The sequence below is a fragment of the Orbicella franksi genome, chromosome 13, assembly GCF_964199315.1.
Source record: "Orbicella franksi chromosome 13, jaOrbFran1.1, whole genome shotgun sequence".
NCBI lineage: Eukaryota > Metazoa > Cnidaria > Anthozoa > Scleractinia > Merulinidae > Orbicella > Orbicella franksi.
The window spans coordinates 1,672,588-1,687,986 of NC_138157.1; the positions used below are offsets into that span (position 1 = coordinate 1,672,588).

The following is a 15,399-nucleotide window of genomic DNA, read 5'->3' on the forward strand; positions in this document are numbered from 1 at the left end:
AGTCTTCTCTCTTCCCTCTCACTCAGTTTAATCGCTGTGGTCAATGATAACTTGTAATGTGTATTAAAGTATGCGTGTTCAAAACATTTTGAGTTAATCCTTCTTACCAAATGAATCGTATACACAAGATATCTAACATATCAATTGAAAAAGGAATATTACAGCCAAATCCAGTATCACTTGACATTCCTCTGTGAATCTATTATTTTGGTAGAGTACATTAGGATAAAGAAACTAAAATCTTTTTATAAAGTGATGTTACATATTGTTAGTTATACACACAAATCACCTAATCTACTTGAACCTTAAGTGTTTTTAATTTCATGCTTATTTCGTTTGCATTCTTTTCAAAAAGCCTGCAATAAAAATTGTGATTAAATTTTTGTCACAACTAGTAATTTGAACTGTAACTTTAAGAGCTCGCAATAGTGTTTGCTCTTAATTTTCATTTTTGAAAACACGCACATCTCCTCAAGCATCTTTCGAAAACTTGAAGTCGTGTTGAATTAGGCAGAAATCATACTTATCTTTCATTTCCATAATGTTCTTTATTAGGAAGTATAAATGGAATGAAGCTGGAAGAATGGTTTGGGGTTTCGTGAGGGAGTAATTCTTCAATTTCTCATGAATCTTCGCCGATTGCGCAATCGTGTTCGCGTATCATGAGTAGCAGGAAGTATACTGTGATAATAATTCAATCATCCACTTTCGAACAAACCAGCGGCGTTCTAATTAAGGGGTAAAACGTTTTAGCTTAGTTCTTCCCTGAGCAGGCTTTTTTTTACTGTAAAACTCGATAGTTAGGATGAATGGAAAAAAATGTTGTTTAGGCTGGGAAAAATGCCGCTGGATCCACCGTAAAGTAATTTTTTTAAAATATTTTATGCATATCATGAAGTATTATGGGTCTAGAAAACTTTCTCTCTACAGAATATATGTTAGGATTGTTGAATAACAACGATATTAGTTTATGGAAGTTATCTTACGTCATATTCCAGTGTTCAAAACACTATACTCTATTCATGTGTACATTGTGTTAAAGTAAAATTAATGGTGATACTGTAAAACTGGTGGTTACGTCTTAAGGAACTAGGGACTGTCTTGGCTCATCGGTGCGTTTTTTACGGAACATCAGAAAAAAAGAACGCTTGTCAGATTTTTGCTTACGCGACAATGTAAGTGATTTGACTAGGTTATTGCCACATGATCTAACAACTTCACTATCAGCTCGTTTTTAGTGGATGAAGTATTTTCAAGGCACGCCTGTAAACGTCAAATTTCGGATTCCGTAAAGTATTCCACAATGAAACTGTTAAAATTCATACTCTAAACCTGTATCCTTTCACTCCTTCAAAAGGAAACAAAATGTCAGCTAAGCTCTGCTGTTCTAAGATAAGTTTAATATCCTGGCGTTAGTGTTAATAAGTGCACAAAGATAACCTTCCTATGAGCCTAAAGGTAGAACATAAAAATAATAACATCAAGATTGTCGATGACTCACGGTATATTTTATGATATACCATTCACTCAATAAACTTCCCAGGAAATAACGACTGATAAGACTTGTCAGTATTCCCTAGCTGTTCTTGCAGGCAATATTTTGAAAGTTGCATCTAGATATTACACAAAAAATAACATTAAAAGTGTTCTATATTTTCATTTGTTTCCAATTGGCTCTTCCTGATAGAATGACAACTAAAGATGAGAGTAATGGACAGGAATCTTTCCAAACATTCACTGACTCTCGGCATCAGCATGTAGTAAAACGAGCTTGGCGACAACGTCTACTTACAACAATAGCTGGAGACAACGCAAGAAATTCGAGGATGATAAATAAAAGACTATGAGCATAAATATGTATAAAAGTGAGAAATCAAAAGATCGAGAGCTAGAATCATGTGAAGACCCAGCAACATATATTTTTAGAATTTCAATGTTTTCATCGACTTACCTATTTTTGATAAGGATAATTAATTTTTCTTACCGTCTTCACAAGTTTGAATGAAAAACAAACGTTTACAAGGCAATAGACAGCCAAGGTTAGCCAAATGTTTCAGTGTTGTTCAGCGGTCCATTTGCCGTGGTTCGTTTCGACTGCCATATTTGGGTTCACTGCGCAAAAGAAATCGCATTTTTTACTCTTAATCTGATTTTAAATTAAAACACTCATTGTGTTTCACTATAGGGCGTACGTAGAGAAAGGTTGTTAACCTTTTCAAGTGGTTTTTACGTTCTTTGCGATGAAAATTGTTTTGATTGAAAATTCTCTCTGAAAATTCCATATAATTTATAAATATGTCTACTTCAGGCTAGTCTTGCCGCCTAACGTGTAAATATAATGTTTGGCTCGTTAACTGGACTTTGCATGGACAAAGGAGGTTACTTCCAGTGTTCTTATTGCAGAATCTTAAAAAACACGATCACTTCTTAGCCTCACCCATAAAGTTGTGACATAAGATTGAGTACCACGTTACTGGTACCTAGCATCATCAAGGAAAACCTGACCTTGTGCAGTCAATGATGGAAGACATCATTCCATTGAAAAAATATTTTTCGTTAAACAAAAAATAAAAAATAATAAAGTAGCCATTAGTATCGTTTGAATTTATGGAGCCCCTTGGAACTTTTTTATAAGTTCACCATTTTTCCCAACTCTGATTCACGCCACGTAAGACAAGCATGTTTAGCTTAACAGAGCTTATCGAAATCCACTGTTGACAGAAAGTTGAATTTTTATACGCATGTTAATCTTGGTTCAAGTTGTGGTTTTATTGCGAATATTTTCTACTGAGACAATAAACACTAAAACACTAAAAGAACGTTTCGACCTACGAACTTCGGTCTTCATCGGCTGTGAATGGAAAGTGCAACAATGGTAACGTTACGTTAACTTACACGTATGCGCCAAAAAAAAAAGATCATACTCCGATCCAGCTCTGTAAATAGTCTGGCAATAGAAGCGAAACATCTGTTTCAGTGTCACCTCGCAGCTAATGGAAGCATCTTCTGACCCTAGGAAACTTAGGCTTCCATGTATGTGTTAATGTCAAGTCTTGTTTGTTACCATGTGTGTTCACAAATTGCTCGAACCTGAAGGAAATTGAATCTGAGAATTTTGTTAGGTATATGTTTCAGAGTGAGGTTTTGCGATGAGGGTTGTCGCTGACATTATGAAAAAAAAAAAACGTTTCGTTCTTCCTGAAATTAATTAACCGAAAGATATCACAGGTTTTTGTCTTTGAATTGACGTACAAATGAATCACCTAGATGTACGTCACAGAAATTGAGATCGATTCTATGTAAAGTTGGCTGCAAATAAGGACCACGAATCCAATAATCTTTTCCCCAAGTATCGTCTAAAAATTGCGCGTGACTTGCACAATCATTTACTATTACTATTTACCACTGGTCGCAAATGGTTGTTGTAAATTGAAAGACGGTTGCTATGAAAAGCTGATTTCCCGAAAAATCGTAATTGTGTCGGCTGCTTTCACTCGAACGAGCTTATAACTTAAATTTATTAATGAAATGCTCCTCAGACACCGGAGATGAATTTTCGTGATCACATCAGCTCTATATATTGTTTCTTATCGTTTTGAACAGTTCGTACTTTTTAGTATACACTTGAGCAATATTCAGACTGTAAGAACACTCCCTTTTATTAATAATCAGTGTCATCTCCTCCTCTTTCTTTCCGCTTTTTTCTCGCGACGTTGAAATCTCATCAAGTTTCGGAAACGAGATTAAAATCTGTTATCCTAGTCAGGAAAACCCTTTGTAAATATTGACCCAATTTTGCTTGGGAAAACCTCCAGCAACTTTAGTAAGGGGTCACGCAATATTTGTTACAAATGGAAAAACCATAAGAGGAAAAAGAAGAGACATTTTTAATTAAAGGAGAAATCCAGTTTATCAACAATTCTTGCTTGGGTGTGTAATACATTTGAAAAATGCATCACAATTACTTTTGTACATCATAGATTGTGATCGTTTACTGACTGGAAGGCGGGACTCTCAGCTGTTGGCGTATATTGATTGAATTAGATAGAGGCCATCAACTGTTCTTTCAAAAGACTATGTACCAGCACGTTACAAAGGTTAGAATTCAAACTCAGTGAATAATGACCATTTTTGTCTTATTCTTAAAGAATAGCAGGCCTTTATCAGGGAGAAAACTTAAATGATTGTTGCGGGGTTGGTCGGCAAGTCTTGCTTTAAAATTTTTCACAAAAACTAAACAAATTCGTTACCACTGACGTTTGGATCACTTCGAGACTAACGTTCTGTCGAAGTTGCACCCCGAGATATCTGTAATGAAATTAAGTTGAATTACTCATGATGAGATTTTATTTAAAGTTTTTGAACGTCAACTAGTATTTGCGAATTAAAAAGTACGCATAGTGTATTAAAATAATCTTTTTTTAAATTAGGACTTTCGGGCCCATTGTTTCTTCGCATATATCCTTAAAGCACACGTAATTCAGGTCGCCGCGTCACGCCAAGTCATACATGAAATGCGCGCAGGAGAAGAAGTATAAGCAAGTATGTAGGTCTTGGTACCGGTTACGTTAACGTCACCTATTAAATGGTTGGTGATCCCCCTTTTATTTTTATAGATCCCAAACTTTTACTGATTTTCTCCATTTTGACAAGAGACAAAATAATCCGTACGTGAAAAGATACAAAAATTTCGCCTTCTGTGCTCTCCTGCGCCCGAAGTTTTCTTCGAATGTGGACAGGCAAGATTTATGAATATTCTTTTTCAAGGTCTGTTCTTCCTCAAAGAGCAGCATCAGGTTCAAAAGTTTGTTTAATAGACTTAGTTGTGTTGAACTGAGTACGTATGCCTGCTATGAATTTCACCGATGTAACTTCTTTTGTAACTAATAGCTGTAAGCTACGATCGTCTTAAAATATCGAAAGCTTCTTAAAGCGCGCGGTTTTTAACGCACCTTATTTCGAAAACGAGCACGGTGAACGCCCATTTCTTGGCCTTTTTGGCAAAAGTTGATCTTTTCCTTACTGTATCGAACGTTTTTAAAAAATCTGTACTTAAGTGGTGTTGGTGACGTTAATAGTGGTCCTTCGTGTTACAAACCTTTTTCCAACTCGATTACATTTGTACGTGTAACAATCTCGAAGGACTAGGTTGATCTCCGTGACGTCACCACAATCTTAAGCTCTGACTGTGCTTGTACGTACACGCCTTATTCGATGGTTCAAGGTGACTCCATAGCTAGGGTAATAATTTATCGATTTACACGCTTGTGTCATAAGTTGGTTTTGCGTTTGCTTTTGCACTCAATTTCCTCAAACGAGTCAAATGTAATAAGCAATGGTGAAATAGTGTTTTACAATCAACTCTGTTGAAATCATAACTTCCAAAATTTTCGCAGTTCATCAAATTAGGAGGGATGAGAATTTTGTACTGGATGTTTATACGATTTTTCCAAATTTGTCTCTCCCCACTGCGGAAAAACTGGTCAGAAAGATATCTCCCTGAAAAACGAGCTACAACTAAAGTAAAAAAGATCTCACCAGTCTGTCAAATTTTACGGAATTTCACCGAAGCAAATGCGATAAATAGACTATCGAAAACACTGACATTTTCATTTGAGAGAGCGCATATTACTAAAACTTTTTTCCTCAGCACGCGTGCAGTCGCAAAAGGGAGCGACCCGTATAAAACGTACAGATATTGTGCGAGTTCGGTAATATTTTTCAAACATACGAGCAATTAGTTAAATGTCCACAAGCATGAATGACAGTAAAACGCCTATTATACCCAAAAACTAACGACTAAAACACTAATCGTTCGCCGTCATCGTCATGTAAGTCAAGATGTGCAATTCTTGATCAAAGACTCGTTATTTGTACATGTAATTACTTACCTACCACAATGTAAAATACTGGTTTAACTGATAATTTTTGTCATTCAATAAAGTTAGTATAGGTAATCATACGGTTTCGAGTTCAATTTGGAATTAATTTGCACGAGTGAGTTTTTCAAAAAGCTGAAATTGCACGAGCCGCTTCGGCGAGTGTAATTTCAGCTTTTTGAAAAACTCACAAGTGCAAATTAACTCAAAATTGAACGAGAAAAACCGTATGATTACTTATTAATAATATAAACATGAAAAAATTCGCGCGGAGGAAGTGCCGGAAGATCTTTCTTGGAGCCATTCTTTCTTATTTGAGAAATTTTTTTTCAAAGTTTCAACACAAAATTTTCGTCATCATTTTACCTGATATCATTTTCTTAGAAAAATTCCTATTATCTTTCAGTCAATGATAATCCAGAATTTTGATGTGTAATTTGCACTGGTGTTACACTTTTTGCACTGATGTTACACTTTTTGCACTGGTGTTACACTTGAACTGCACTGCTCTTAGCCAATCAGAATCGAGTAATTTTTTCATGTGTCATTTTTCGGCTCATTAAATAATTGACTTATCTGTTTTTACTGTATTTTTTTTTTAGTTTTGTGGACCATTATGGCCAGTGAGTGTGCTATTCTCAAATCCACAGCTTTCTGGAATAGATATTTCACTGATTTTTAGAATTATTTCAGCTAGTCAGATTAGAAGTACATTTCGTCTTATGACAGACTTTAACTGAAAGCGGAACCTTAAATTTATATGTAACATTACCTAATTAGTTAATAAATCATTATTGTAAATTAACAAGTATAGGTAATCGTGGGTACACGAATACCGCTGATTGATTATTGAAACTATGAGTGATATTTGAAAATTCTCTCATAATTGCACTAACCTTTAGGAGAGTTGAATTTGAAAGAATTTTCAGATATCACGAGTAGTGTAAATCCTTAGTTCTTTTGAGCCTTCACACGATTACTTATTTATTGTATGACTAAGAAAATTATAAACGCGCGTGTGTTCATTTGCACTGCAGTACATTTTATAATTAACAAGAAAATCGCCTGCTCTCAGGCAATCACAGTGAAGTCATTTTCTCAGTTACGGTATATCATAGATAAACTGATTAATTAATGATTTTTCAAATTATTTCCTAAAATCATTCGTTTCATTTTGGTTTAGCCAATTTACAGATTTCAAAATCTGTAATAATTTTATTTGTTTGGTATTTGAGGCGAACATAACAGCGAGGCAATCAAACCTTAAAATTTTCTAATGTTAAGCATGCGTCTACAGTTGTCTTTGTATTAGTATAAGTAATCATACGGTTTCGAGTCCAATTTGGAATTGATTTGCACGACTGAGTTTTTCAAAAACTGAAATTGCACGTGCCGAGCTCGGAGCTTTTTGAAAAACTCACAAGTGCAAATGAATTTCAAATTGATCGAGAAAAACCGTATGATTACTTATTAATAATATAAACATGAAAAAATTCGCTTGGAGGAAGTGCCGGAGGATCTTTCTTGAAGCCATTTTTTCTCATTCGAGAAAACTTTTTTCAAAGTTTCATCACAAATTTTCCTCATCATTTTACGTGCTATCATTGGCTAAGAAAATTTCCTATTGTCTTTCGCCCAATCAGGATCCAGAATTACGATGTGTAATTTGCAATGGTGTTACACTTTTTGCACTGGTGTTACACTTAAATTGCACTGCTCTCAGCCAATCAGAATCGAGTATTTTTTCATGTATTATTTATGTAAAAAATTTCGTGTGGAATAAAACTTCTATGTATCACTTATCATCTGTTTCCTTAATCTTATTACGCTTTAAAGCATTAAGTGGCCAAGTCAAAGGATTATTGCTTTTCATCATAAGCATACATCAAGCGATCATGGAATTGCATCTTGGAAAACTTGTTTGAGGATGGAAGTGAACGCCAACTGGTGTGACTAACCAGTCCCAACCCTACTAGGGTGGTAGTCCATACCACAGTTTAATTTCATATAACCCGTTGAACCTCTTGAAAAATTATGTAAATTTCTAGCCTCTTTAAAATGCGTGACTGTTGGTAATTACACCAATGATCAGTGGCAGATCTACGGAAGGGGTCCGGTCCACCCACCCCCCCCCCCGAATTTTGGGTAAAAAAAATCGCAGAGGGAAGAAAAGCCGGCAGGGCAAGCAACCCCCCCCCCCCTCCTTAACTCAAGGTCTGGATCCGCCACTGGAATGATTACATCACTCCGTAGTAAAATACTAAATAATTCAAAGCTCCATCGAGTTAATAAACGAACATTAAATACGTAAATTTAACTTTAGCAGATTACTAAAGTAAAGGGATTGCACAATGATCATTCAATTGTTAATAAAGTCATGTTCCCTTGGCTGTAGTACCCACTAGATTGCTTTCTTAGTGTCTACTAGCACCAGGTCATTGTCACAAATTGAATATCGACATGAAATGACTCTAGAGCGAATCATGATCTAAAAAATCCTCCATTTTCCCAACTTTCAGAACAAAAATATGGGACATCATAGAATCTACGTTAGACGTAAAAGTGATCATATTGCTAAACTCTTCAGTGTTTAAAGAAATGGAAAACATGTTTTTGCGTTTCTGAAGACTTAACAGAAAGAAAACACGATGATAGATGCGAATACTGGAAAAAAGACCTGAAAAAATTTTCAGGCTTTGGAATTCGCATACTTGAGCCGAGTATTAGGTCCACTGAACATAAAGGGCCAACCCACACACGACTGCTCTCATGTGGCTTTGATAGCTCAGTTGGGAGAGCATTGCACCGGTAACGCAAAGGTCGTGGGTTCGTATCCCGTTCAAAGCCTGAAATTTTTTTCAGGTCTTTTTTCTAGTAGTGTTATGGCTGCATTTGCATCTATCATCACGTCTACATTTAATTTCTACTGTTGGACATTTTTTACTATAGAAATACGATTGGAAGTTTGGTAGAAGGCTAAAACACTGTGGGAACAAAACGCCAAGCAATTCTTTTCGCAGCTTTTCTCAATAAAAACACACAGAGAAAATATTTTTCTATTGTTTCTTTCTGTTTTTCCAAGGAAAAGAAATCGTGCTCATCCTGTGCCAGTGCTCGATTTGTGTTTCTAACAAGTTATATAGGTAAAGATTTCAGCGTACACTTTCTAACACGGTGTTTTCTAAACTTTCATAGTAATTCATACCGTTTTCTAATTTTCACCTCGGAAGAACATGTAATTAAATCACGAGGTATATATAACAGTTATGCAATACTTGTTACCTCGAAAAACGGTGATCACTTGGTTAGAATAGGCTGGGTTAAAGTGTTAATGACCTTTTACCGAATTTGTCAGCAAATCAATTACTAATATTATCTCGCTTTGTTATCTCATCCGTTGGAGGTAATGATTCGAATCGCAACTTCAAATTTACGACCCCTACACCGATCTGCATCACCATTTTTTTTTCTCCAAATACTTTAATTTGGTCACAAGGTAATGCAAAAAACCATCCACAAGTCCCGAATCAGCAAACTATAAATATAGTGCTCAATATTTGATTCAATAATTTGAAATTACGCCACTAAAATCTCCGAAAGATATGTAATGATTTGAAAAAATGGTATCAGATCTCTCTGTGTGATTTAATTTACCACGCCTACTACTTCAAAACCACTACTTTATATTTAACATTTATCATATTGCAAGCTTCATTTCGCTTTTTTCTTTCATCAAAGATATACTACACCTCCACCTTTTTAGTTGATACCAGTGCATGATTTATAAAATACTGATTATATCTTTATTTGTGGTATATAGATTACGCATGTGGACGCTAGATTCATGGTTGTCTATTTAACAACAATTGGTTCGTGCTTACCATACGTCTATTTTGAGAGCATGAGAAAAGTTCAAGAGTTGCTCGAGATGCAGCCGAAAGCTAATTTATTTTCCCTCTGGAGTGTTGGTTGAACTTCTGCCCGACAGAATTTTTTGCTGTTGAGTGTACAATAAAGTTTCAAATCGTGATCACTGCAGTCGGTGTTGTTGTCGTCTTTGTAATGTTTTGTGGGGCTACAAATTCCACACCAATAGGAACTTTAAAGCATATTTACTATTGCTCTCTATTTTGGAAATTTATGAAAGAGTTTTTGGTTAGAGGGAGAGAATTGCGAGCGAAAAATTGTGCTTAATGGTGATGGTAGTTTCACTCGTTATTTTCCGCTCAGCTCTTTTTTATATATATATATATATATATATATATATATATATATATATATATATATATATCATGTGGATTTCCTGGCTGTATTATGATTTGAAATACAATTACTCTACTCCTGGGATGAGCGAAAGATCTAATCTTACTATTTCTTTTAGCTTTCTGCAGTAGCTGATAAACGAAGATTACAACGAAGATGTACACAGCTAATATCATTGTTGGAAAATGGCAAAGAACACGTACAGCCATTTCACATATCATTAATTCTTAAATTTTACCGTAATTTTCCAAAAGCGAAGTGATCACATGAAATGTGTAGAAGCTTATCTGTCACTATTATCTGCAAAAATATGAACAATTAAAAACGTCCAAACGGAAGAGAATTATATTGTTTACAAACTTCATAATCTGATTTCCCAACTAATTATGTTTGTTAATTAATATTGTAGGTTATTCCAGTGAAGGTATTGTTTTGAGTTATTTCGAGACTTTTTGCAATACTAATAACTGTGCTGCTCGGGGATATTCTAGGGGTTATCGCAACTGCCGTACAGAAACGTGAAAATGGAAGGTATTGCTCAAAAAAATATTCCCGAGTAGTCATTTCATAAAACAGCCATTATCTAAAAGAATTCAGATTACCAACGGTGATATCAAAGCCTTCACAGATCTAATGATGAAATATTGCTTTGTGTTTAGGAAGATTAATGACTTACTGCAATGCAGGTTTCTCCTAAAAGACAACAGGTAATGGCTTCGGTATTGTTTTCATCCATTAATCGTTCCTTCTGAATATCGAGAGTGTTGAAAACACCAGTTTCCTGGCACTTGAATTGTACGGTATAAAACTCAGCATTATATACCTGCTGTTCATTGTTCATCATCTCCTTGGTGTTCTTTGATAGAAACTCAAAAATGAACTCTACAAAGATCTCTACTTTTCTCGTGGTGTCGATTACTCTAACTTTAGTGCTTCAAAGCGAAGCGTTTGTACCACTGGCGGGGACGCGAGCTGGAAAAAGAGATGACTTCGGCTGCAAAAAGGTAAATATTTTGTTTCGCGGTGTTGACTAATTGTTATTTCCATGGCTGTAGAAATATCATAACTCATAGAATTTATGCCAAGCTTTACCATTAAGCATTAATTCATTCCTTGAATGCACGAAGAATTATAGGTCCTTGACGTCCATTTCGAAAATTTAGTGGTTCCCCTTTGTTTTAGAGGAGAGTAGTAACAGTGTTAACAGTACAAAAGTTTCAAATGTAGCTATGCTCAAAGAAAATTGTGGTCTACAAATAAAGTTTAAAGGAGCCAGATTTCAACAAGCCAGAGTTACAAAAAACAGTAGATGTTATTAGGTCATTTGAAGACACGAACTCGAACAGTTGCAACATTTTGATTAATAAATAGATTAATAATGGTAATAGGACTGAGTGGAGTCCAATTCGGTCTGTAATCATACGAGTGATTAAAAAAATCGGACTACCGCGAAGCGGTAGTCCGATTTGTTAATCATGAGCATGATTACAGACTGAATTGGACGACACGATGTCCTGTTACCAATTAATCATAACAATTACAATTTCCCACAAAAGTAAAAGTTTCATTTGAAAAAGAACTTTTAATAGTCATTTTTAAATATCATAATTATAAAATATGGAGAACAACTTGCAAAATGGCTGTCAAGTCTCTTTCAAAACAGTCACCTGAGACTAAACCTCCACAATTTTACAAAGTCAGTCTCTTGAATTGGTTAGTATAGTGATTGTAATCAATGTTGTGATTGGTGGATTTAGTGGAGAGGACTTAAAATCATTGGCTCATATAACTGTCCGATTACAAGTGTCCGATTACAGCCAACTGTCCGATTACAACTTTGTAGATTAATTAGAGCAAAATACAGCAGCTTATGCACCAATCACATTTGAGGAAATTGTAATTGTTATGATTAATAGATTAATAGATTAATTCACTTAATCGTTGGTTGATGAATTGCTGGAAATATGTAATATAAAATCACTACAAAAGTCTATATTTTGATGTAAATGAAAAATGACACGTTTAAAGCTTAAAATGTTACTGAGATGTTACTGACGTCTGCTATAGATGAGTGGACTGTTTTGTGAATAAAAAAGGGAAATGGCTTTTCATTTTTTTTTTGTCATTTATTTTCTTTTCCAACAGCAACAGGCCGTCATCAAGAGTTTCTGTGACGCGGTCTTACCATGTCAATCAGGAGCAAGTAAGCGCACAGACGACTTCTCCTTCCAAAAGACTGGTGACTAATAGAATCAATGACGTATATAATGAAGACACTGATGCCTGATGGTCAATGAGGACTACATAAATCTGTTAAATAATTTTTAAGACTGTGTCATAATGCTTGTCTAGTAAAGTGTAAGCATGCTATCGGTCATGGTAATAAATAAATACAGATTAACAATAATGTGCTCAAGGTGGTTCTAGTGGTTTTAGTGGTTTTAGTCCAGAAAATTTTGAAAACGCGCTTAAATTTACACTTGAAAATAAAAGGTAATTATCTGCAGTGTTGCCAACACCTCACCGAGTTTGCGACCTTAGGTCATTACCTGCTGATAATTCCTGTACTTAAAGGTTGAAAAATAATCCGAATATGGTCATTCACTGTCAGAATCTTTAGACAACAAAATGACAAAACTAAGTCACGAAATAAAGTAATGCAGTGTCTTAAGCCCTTTATCTAGGGTTCTTTTCTTTCTTCCTTAACAAGGACAGACTCATCCGTTTTCAATCTTGCCTTACAAAAACAGCACTAAAGCTATAGCGGTCAAACTATGTGACTTTTCCTACAAATTCTCAGGGAACATGTCACAACTGTTTCGTCACAGGACACGAGTTTCCTATTGGAACCGTGTCTAGGGGTGTTTTACCTACATTTGGTGGTTTTTAAGCTTACATTTCTGTTTTACTTCGAATTTAGATTTTCCAATTCTTGACATATGTTATACTTCTACATTTTTGGGGGCTGGTCTAGATTACTTGAAAAAGATTTGAAATCCAAGATGGCGGACACAAAATGACTGATACCTTTTATTAGTTACATCATTTTGGCTTTTTGCGACGTCATGATTGACACGTAATTTCACTTATGAAAACAATTTCGGATATTTTACGTACCATATAAGTTTGAATACTTTTGGAGATACAAGAGGGGTGATGGCCACAAACTCCCAGCCTCCGAAACGAAAAACCAAAGCACAGGCCAAAGATAATAAGGTTAAAAATAACTACTTCATTCCTCCCTGAAAGTAGTTAGGGCGCGTTGCACTTAAAACGTTACTCTATCAGTTGAATGAATAATGAAGTCAATGAAGGAGTCCAGGTGACAATAGAGGATGGAGGGTTGGAGATGAAATCTGCCAAATGGGTGTTATTCCTAAGGCAAGCCCACTTAGGTTATCTCTAAAGCACTATTCCAAGCGTGAGGGCTCGAACTTTCCCTCAGATGGAGAGTCCAATCGGCTTCACATCCATTTTCATCCGTAAAGAAAACGTCTCCGCGTAGTAACATTATCTACGGAAAAATCTACATGGACACCACAGCTAGAAATAAATTGAGAGCTAGGGATGGCGTTGAGAATAAGTCTTATAGGGGGGCTCAATTAGCGCTCTTGCCCTTCATCTTCTCTTGCCGTTATAAATAACGACAAAGACAATAATAATTGCGTTCGACGAAGTGGAACGCAAACCTAATTTTGACCTGTGGCTTTTCAGAGTTGGCAACCCTATGCACGGTTCTAGGCCGAAAAAAACCACATTCCTGTAAGGACACCAAAATGGCCACCCCGCTTGATTTTTGCACGGGTATGTCACGGCCAGTAAACTGGTACCGTTTAATGCTAAGACATGTGATAAGACATGTGACGAACATGTGAGTATGTGAGCAGGCCATGTGAGCTCGTCTTTCCGATGGATCTTTTTTTGACTTCTTTCCGTTCAGTCGCCGTACGCCTCGCTATTATGTGCTCTCAGCGTTAGATTTTGGCGAATTTAAACGCTTCGACGGCAGCATTTATCGCAATCTGAGGGAATTGTCCTTGTTTATTAACACGACTTGGCTTTAGGATGATAACCGTGGGAACAGCTACATTTTGATTTCATTTGTTCATTAGTTCCAGTCGCGACAGATAGCTCAGTTTTTATCCGGTTGAAATTTTATTGTTTGGAATCGGTGGAAAAGTACTCTGAAGGCAAGATACATAAGACTACTTTATTCATCAGGGGAAATACTCGAATTAGTCGCGAAACGAGCACGCGACTGCAAATGCTAGCTTAGAATAATGTACGTAATTTAAATATAATTATATATTAAAGTGAGAGCGTCGAACGCACTGTCATAATCTCTGATTACTACTAGTAATAATAATTGTTACCGTCGAGGAACAGTATTTTATTTTTGTTTTATTTTGATCGTGACGTTTCGTATCAATGACATGAAGCAGCTTGCAAGGCCTTGTAACTACCCGAACGAACACATGTGGGATTGATTTTGTAAAAACTTGGACGCGTCTTTGGTCATTAAAAAGTGTTAAATCAAATTTGTTGTCGTTATTCGAGTTCAATGGGGACTAAAGAAGTAGCGGCAACAACAACAATAATAATAATAATAATAATAATAAAATAATAATAAAATAATAATAATGACTTAATTACCGTGTCAGTTACATCTAGCAGTGAAGGATCTTCACTGCTAATAGGGGGCACCTAACTAGAACTATCTAAAAACAATATACAGAAAAGTCCTATAAGAGAACTTAAAATTATGAGTTACAAAGACAGCAGCCTTTACATCCATCTAGGATGTTGTCTAGATCTGAGTCTTTATCGATTATCGCCGATCTTTCTTTATTTGTTAGTTTGCTCCGTAGTCTAGGGCCTAGATATCGAATTGAATGTTCTCCATACGTAAGAGTGTTAAACCTAGGTAAATTTAGCAATAACACTAAATCTAGGTAAATGGTTGTGACTGAGTATTAAAGACAATGTTTCAAACTTGATCTCTGAATTGATATTTGTCCAGCAGACAAAATGTTGATGTTTCTCTGACTACGTTATGTTTCAATATTTAGAATATTGTCTAACTCAAACGATTCATCCACCGTCGCTACGAGGTTTTAAAATCAGTATTTTAAGAACAGTTTGAATGTTAATAAATAAATTAAAGAACTAGATAGCGTATCTATGTAAAATTACGGCGACTTTTGCGTTGCTTCTCTTTGTGTTTCTTGTTGTTCGTGTTTTACAAGTTTTACAATTC

General features: G+C 35.6%; 1 long non-coding RNA gene across 1 annotated transcript; it reads left to right on the plus strand.

The window, feature by feature from the left end:
* Positions 1 to 10,528: 10,528 nt before the first annotated feature.
* On the plus strand, positions 10,529 to 12,587 carry LOC145465053 (uncharacterized). Its single transcript, XR_014041503.1, has 2 exons — positions 10,529 to 11,146; positions 12,288 to 12,587. It is a non-coding gene; the product is annotated as an uncharacterized LOC145465053 (long non-coding RNA).
* The last annotated feature ends 2,812 nt before the right edge of the window (positions 12,588 to 15,399 follow it).